Genomic DNA, 7,012 nt, shown 5'->3' on the forward strand with positions numbered 1-7,012 from the left:
ATGATGAGGAGTAATTTCTTCACTCAGAGAGTGTGAATTTTTGGAGGGTTGTGGATTGTCCATTGTTGAATACATCTAAGGCTGGGATAGACAGGTTTTTGGTCTCTCAGGAAATCCAGATATACGGGGAGTAGGCAGGAAAATAGAGTTGAAGATCAGCCGTGACTACTGAATGTTAGACTAGACGCGAGGGGTCGAATGATGAACCTTTACTCCTATTTCCTGTTCTCAGCCAAACCTGCCTTCAAATTGATTTTCATTGTGCGCAGCTGACTCATTTAAATGCTTTTGATTTGATTTGATTTATTATTGTCACATGTATTGGGATACAATGAAAAGTATTGTTTCTTGCACAGACAAAGCATACCGCTCATAGAGTACATAGGGGAGAAGGAAAGGAAAGGGCATTCTCAGGTTACTCCACAGCTGCACATCCAAGCTGTCTAACAGAGCAGCAGGTCTGCAGCACAGCCAGTGGCACCCCACATCACTGAGGCTAACCAGTGACTTCCAGCCAAACTTCCCAACTCCCCCTTTACACTCACCATGAAGCAAAAGCTGCAGACAGTGTGATCTCCTGCTTTCCTCCCTGCCCTACAGCAGCAAGCCAACCCTCCCCTTCTGCTTGATGCTTTCAGAGTTCCCCGCTGGCTGGCTGTGTATGAGACCCAGGAGGAAGAGAGTGAGCCGCCCCACCACAGTGATAAGGAAACACTAACACTTGATCCCACATTCCAACCATCGGTTCAGGTACCGGCGTCGTGCAGACCTTAGATAGGAATATACAATCGAATCTGTACATGATGTGCGTGCAAATAGACCAAAGGACAAGGGAAGCTTGTGTGCCAGCTAAAGATGGTGGATGAGTTCTGCTCTAGGGGGCTCAGATGGAGACTCCAATGCAGGCAACAGTAGAATGTACACCAAGATGCTCAATGAGTTGGCAAGCCTGTCTCCCACCCCCTTGCTGCTGGCTCTTAATCAGCCAGGCCAGATTACTGCTGCCCATGTGGAGGCGACACAGTGCGCAGCCCAAAGCTGCTTATGACTGCCTTGCGAGGCCATTCCCCCCCAACAATGAAAGCAGTAGCTTTCTGCCAGCCATGCTGCAGCCACAGGGGTATCTCTATATTGGGGGCACCAGGTCAGGCAAGCATACCTGCAAAGACAGGCACCAAGGGCATGCACAAGGATAGTGCAGTTGGAGAAAGATGTTATGGAAAGGTTTTTATTGCTGGATTGTGGCCAAGGGGACGTGGTAAAGGGATGCGTCAGGTGAATGAAATGGTAAGCTTTGGCTGCAGCAGACATGAGCTATAAAACCTGCTCTGGGATGCCCTGCAGTACTCTCCCCTGGGACCAAGGTAGCACAACCATTATTTCACCAGACCGGTTGCCTGCTTGGTGATGTTCCAAGTGACTCCATGACTCTGGTGAGCCAGTGCTGCTCAGATGGTGGTGTAGGAGTCTTAACTAATCCATGTAGAGGGGGAAGTCTTTGTCATTGAGCAGCTAGTCTCTTGTTCCTCTGGGGGAGGCCCAGGATAGGGTTGACTGGCTCAGGATGAATGCATCATGGTTGCCACCAGAATAATAGGCATTCACTAAGATAATGGTCTTGGCAGAGTTGCACATCATACATCATAATTGTGGAATGGAAGGTTTTGCTGTTCTTGTACACTCCTCATTGACATGGGGGACCCACAGAGTCAGATCCATGTAGCCAGTTGTGACCTGCACCCTAGGGTGTCTTGGAAAAGCCATGTGTCCTTGCACCCTACTTGTCCCTATTCACCAAAAAGAGATAAACTGCCCTCATCTGGTCAAGATGGCCTCCGCGACATTCTATGTGGAAGGCAAGCTGGAAAATGTTGCTGATGTTTTCCATTCCCACCTGGGAGGCATAGAGATTGTGGCAGGGCCATCCTTGGCCTGCTGTGAGGGTGATGGAAGGAAGTGGCCCAGATCAATGCCCATCCCCTGTTGAAAATGACTCGTCTCAGCTACTGAGCTAGGAGCACATAGGAGAAATGCTGTCGAAAAACCCTTGAAGGATAGGCCCTTCTGAGTAGAACCTTCCTCTCCCTTCCTTTCCACTAAGTAGATTGTTCATTAGTACCTGTAATATTATTTTAAATATTTATTCCCCTTTTAAATCATGCAGTATAACACTGCAATAATTGAGTTTGGTGAAATTAGACTGGTTGACCTTGTAAGAATAAAATAGAGTTAGAAACTGTGGATAAAGAGTCTGAAGTTTCTTCATAACTGGTTCTGTGATATGAACTGGGCTTTGTTTTGCAAAAGGAGGCCAGTATTTTTGCCTTGGATTTGGGCAAGTACCAGCTTTGGGCACCAGTTCACTCAAACACACAATAAACAGATACCAGCACTTTTCCCAACACTGTTATCATTGTTTGCCATCCTAAACTGCCTCTTTCAAAGCACGATTAGTGTTCTTTTCAACTGTCACAATGCTTTTGTTTGAAACCATTAGATACTGGTTAACAAAGGAAGCCTCTGACTCGTTTGCAGACATTGTACTTATGATTTTTTTGACAATAAGGACTATTCATTAGTCTTACACTTCTTTGGTAAGTACTGGAATTCTGCTTAATCGCTGGCTATAATTAGCACAGTGACAATGTTTATTGCAAGCCAGAAGGTACATAACTGCTGAGTCAAAGTGGAATAGTAACCCGTTAACTAAAGAAGGGGAGATCTCAGTGCTCGATCAGCGGTGCTTGAATGAACCTTTGAATGTGGGCATTATTCACACAAATGTTCTCCACTAACCTTCTGTCATGGACCACAATTCCAAACAAAATCATCATGATCAAGAGCCTTTATCTGTGGAATGTTCCCTGTGCCATGAGGCAGCAAGATGTGTGACAGCGTGCCACATTCTAGATTTGAAACCTTACAGATATACACAGAGGATTTATAAATCAATTAAATACAAAGTTAGAGTTTCAACAGAGTGCTTTCGGTTCCTCTCTGAATGTGGGAATAGTGCAACTTCCCGATGTATTCTGCTGCTCTCCCTTGTCGGAGATGGGAAAGAGAGAAAAAGGAGCAGAAAGGCAGGGAAGAAGAAGAACAAGGAAAGACTTTCGTTTGGGTAGCACCCTTCACAACATCACATCCCCAAGCACTTTATATTCGCATGATACTCAGCTGTGCATTATTGCTTACTTATTTTCGATGACTTCGCTCTCAATAAATATCATCAAAAAGAAGGTATCTGGTCACGATCATGTTGCTGTTTGTGGGAGCTTGCTGTGTACACATTGGCAACTACGCTTCCTTACATTACAACAATAACAACACTTCAGACCTTTTTTATTGGCAGTGAAAGATGTCACCTCCAGCAGCCCAGCATTCCCTCTGTCACAAATGCTGCAGATGCTGAAGCTCTGACTTAAACAGAAAGAGTTGGAAATGCTCAGCAGATCAGGCAGCATCTCATAGAATCACAGAATCCCTGCAGGAGGCCATTCGGTCCATCGAGTCTGTACCGACTCTCCGACAGAATATCTTACCCAGCCCCTTTCCCCTGCCCAATGCCCATCACCCCACACACATTTCCCATGGCTAATCCACCTAACCTACACATCTTTGGACCTGTGGGAAGAAACTGGAGCACCCGGAGGAAACCCATGCAGACACGGGGAGAATGTGCAACTCCACACAGACAGTCACCCGAAGCCAGAATTGAACCCGGGTCCCTGGCGCTGTGAGCCAGCAGTGCTAACCACTGTGCTCCCATCTGTGGAAAGAGAGTTAACATTTTGGTTCAAGTCCTTTCTTAAGAACCGTAAGTGCTCTGGGTGGGGAACTTCAACATAGAGTCATAGAGGTTTACAGCATGAAAACAGGCCCTTCGGCCCAACTTGTCCATGCCGCCCTTTTTTAAAAAAAACCCTAAGCTACTCCCAATTGCCTGCATTTGGCCCATACCCCTCTATACCCACTGTACCCATGTAACTGTCTAAATGCTTTTTAAAAGACAAAATTGTGCCCGCCTCTACTACTCCCTCTGGCAGCTTGTTCCAGACACTCACCACCCTCTGTGTGAAAGAATTGCCCCTCTGGACACTTTTGTATCTCTCCCCTCTCACCTTAGACTTATGCCCTCTAGTTTTAGATTCCCCTAAGTTCAGTTTGATGCATCCAAGTGCTTATAAAGTCTTTTAAGTGGGACCATAGATACAAATATTTGTTTTTAATAGGAAGTTTCCATCACCAAGAATATCCATCACCAAGAGTGATTGAGTCCTCAAGGGCATAGCTGTTAGGCTGGGTCTGCAGTGGGTGGAGAGGGAGCCAACAAAAGGGAAAAACCCGTTTGACCTTGTCCTCATCAAACTACTTGTCGTAGATGTACCTGCCCATGATAGTTTCAGTGGGGGTGACCCTTGTGGAGACACTGTCCCACCTGAAGATAGCCTCCATCGTGTTGTGTGGCACTACCATCGTGCTAAATGGCATAGACTTTTGAACAGATCTAGCAACTGAAAACTGGATATCCATCAGGTGCTGTGAGCCATCAGCTGTAGCAGAAGTGTACTCAACCACAATCTGCAACCTCATGGTCCAGCACATTCTCCACCTTACCATTACCACCAGGCCAGGAGATCAACCCTGGTTCAATGGAGAGTGCAGGGAGGACATGCCAAGAGCAACACCAGGCATACCCAAAAATGAGATGTCAGCCTGGTGAAGGGACAACACAGGACTACTTGCATGTCAAATAGCATAACCAACATGCTATGAAAAGAGCTAAGTGATCCCACAGAAAATGGATCAGATCTGAGCTCTGCAATCCTGCCACATCCAGTCATGAATGGTGGTGGACAATTGAACAACTCACTGGAGGCAGCACTCCACAAACATACCCACCCTCAATGATAGAGGAGCCCAGCACATCCATGCAAAAGATAAGACTGAAGCATTTGCAACTATCTTCAGCCAGAAGTGCTGAGTGGATGATTCATCTCCTGAGGTGCCTAGCATCACAGATGTGGTCTTCAGCCAATTCGAATCACTACACATGACATCAAGAAAGAGCTGAAGGCACTGAATACTGCAAAGGCTATGGGCCCTGACAATATTCCGGCAATAGTACTGAAGATGTGTCACAGAATTAGCAGAGCTCCTAACCAAGTTGTTCCAGTACAGCTACAACATTGGTATCTACCCAGCAATGTGGAAAATTGCCCAGGTATATCCTGTACACAAAAAGCAGGACAAATCCAACCCAGCCAATTACCGCCCAATCAATCTACTCGCGATCATCAATAAAATGATGGAATGTGTTGATGATAGCACTTGCTCAGCGATAACCTGCTCACTGATGCCCAGTTTGCGTTTTGCCAAGGCCATTCAGTTGCTGGCCTAATTGTAGCTTTGATCCAAATGTGGACAAAGAGCTGGACTCCAGAGGTGAGGTGAGAGTGACTGCCCTTGACATTGAGGCAGCATTTGACCATATGTGACATCAAAGAGCCCTAGCAAAGTGGAGTCAGAACTGGAGTCAATGGAAATCAGGGTGGAAACTCTCCGCTGGCTGGAGTCATACCGAGCACAAAGGAAAATGGTTGTGGTTGTTGGAGGTCAATCATCTCCGATCCAAGATATCACTGCAGGAATTCTTTCGGGAAGTGCCCTACGCTCAACCATCTTCAGCTGCTTCATCAATGACTTTCCATCAATTATAAGATGCAAGGGAACACAACCACCTACAAGTTCCTTTCCAAATCACACAACATCCTTGGAAATATATCACTATTCCTTCACTGTGGTAGGGTCAAAATCCTGGAACTCCCTCCCTAACAGCATGATGGGTGTTCCTACACCACATGACTGCAGCAGTGCAAGAAGGCAGCTAACCGCCACCTTCAGGCAGCACAGTGGCACAGTGGTTGGCACTGCTGCCTCATAGCGCCAGGGACCCGGGTTCAATTCCAGCCTTAGGTGACTGTGTGGAGTTTGCACGTTCTCCCCATGTCTGTGTGGGTTTCCTCCGGGTGCTCCGGTTTCTTCCCATAGTCCAAAGATGTGCGGGTTAGGTTGATTGGCCATGCTAAATTGTGTCAGGGGGATTACCAGGATAATGCGCGGGGTTAGGGGCACAGGGCCTAGATGGGATTCTTACTGGTGCAGGCTTGATGGGCCGAATGGCCTCCTTCTGCACTGTAGGGATTGTATTATTCTTAACCGGAATAGTGAGGGGCAATAAACGCTGGCTGAGCCAACAACGACAACGTTCTAGAGTCTCTCCTTCAACATATATGGGTGGTGGAATATTTGGCAGCCCAGCTGGGGGTTGTAGTTGAGTTGTATTTTGGCTGTATTGGAGGCTGATTGTCTTGAATTGCAGAATTGAAGAGATTGACAGTTTGCCTATTCCTGACTCCGGTCTCCCAGGTCCACAGCCCTGCCCCCGTCACCAATCCTCCACCGCCACAGGGCTTGGTAAGCGGCCCCCTCATGGAAGGCTACCCCTGACTTTAATGTGGAGAACCTTGGGCCACCGTCATTGTCCACAGGATTCTGAAAGGTCAGTGGTCAGTTTTGAGTAACATGTTGAGCCACGGTGACTGGAACCACATTGTTGCTGCAGCACCGGTGAGATGCACAATCCTCCTCTACCTGTCCTGTCACTGAGGAGGCCTGTCCACCAGGTCAAGATGCTGATTCGCAGAGTTCCTTCATAGAATCCTAGAATCCCTACAGAGCAGGAGGAGGCCATTTCTCCCATCGACAACAATCCCACCCAGGCCCTATCCCCATAACTCCACGTATTTACCCTGCTAGTCCCCCTGACACTAAGGAGCAATTTAGCATGGCCAATCAACCTAACCTGCTCATCTTTGGAGTGTGGGAGGAAACCGGAGCACCTGGAGGAAACCCGCGCAGATATGGGGAGAACGTGCAAAGTCTAAACAGACAGTCACCCAAGGACGGAATTGTACCCGGGTCTCTGGCGCTGTGAGGCAGCAATGCTAAC

The sequence above is a fragment of the Mustelus asterias genome, chromosome 15, assembly GCF_964213995.1.
Source record: "Mustelus asterias chromosome 15, sMusAst1.hap1.1, whole genome shotgun sequence".
In the NCBI taxonomy this organism is placed as follows: domain Eukaryota; kingdom Metazoa; phylum Chordata; class Chondrichthyes; order Carcharhiniformes; family Triakidae; genus Mustelus; species Mustelus asterias.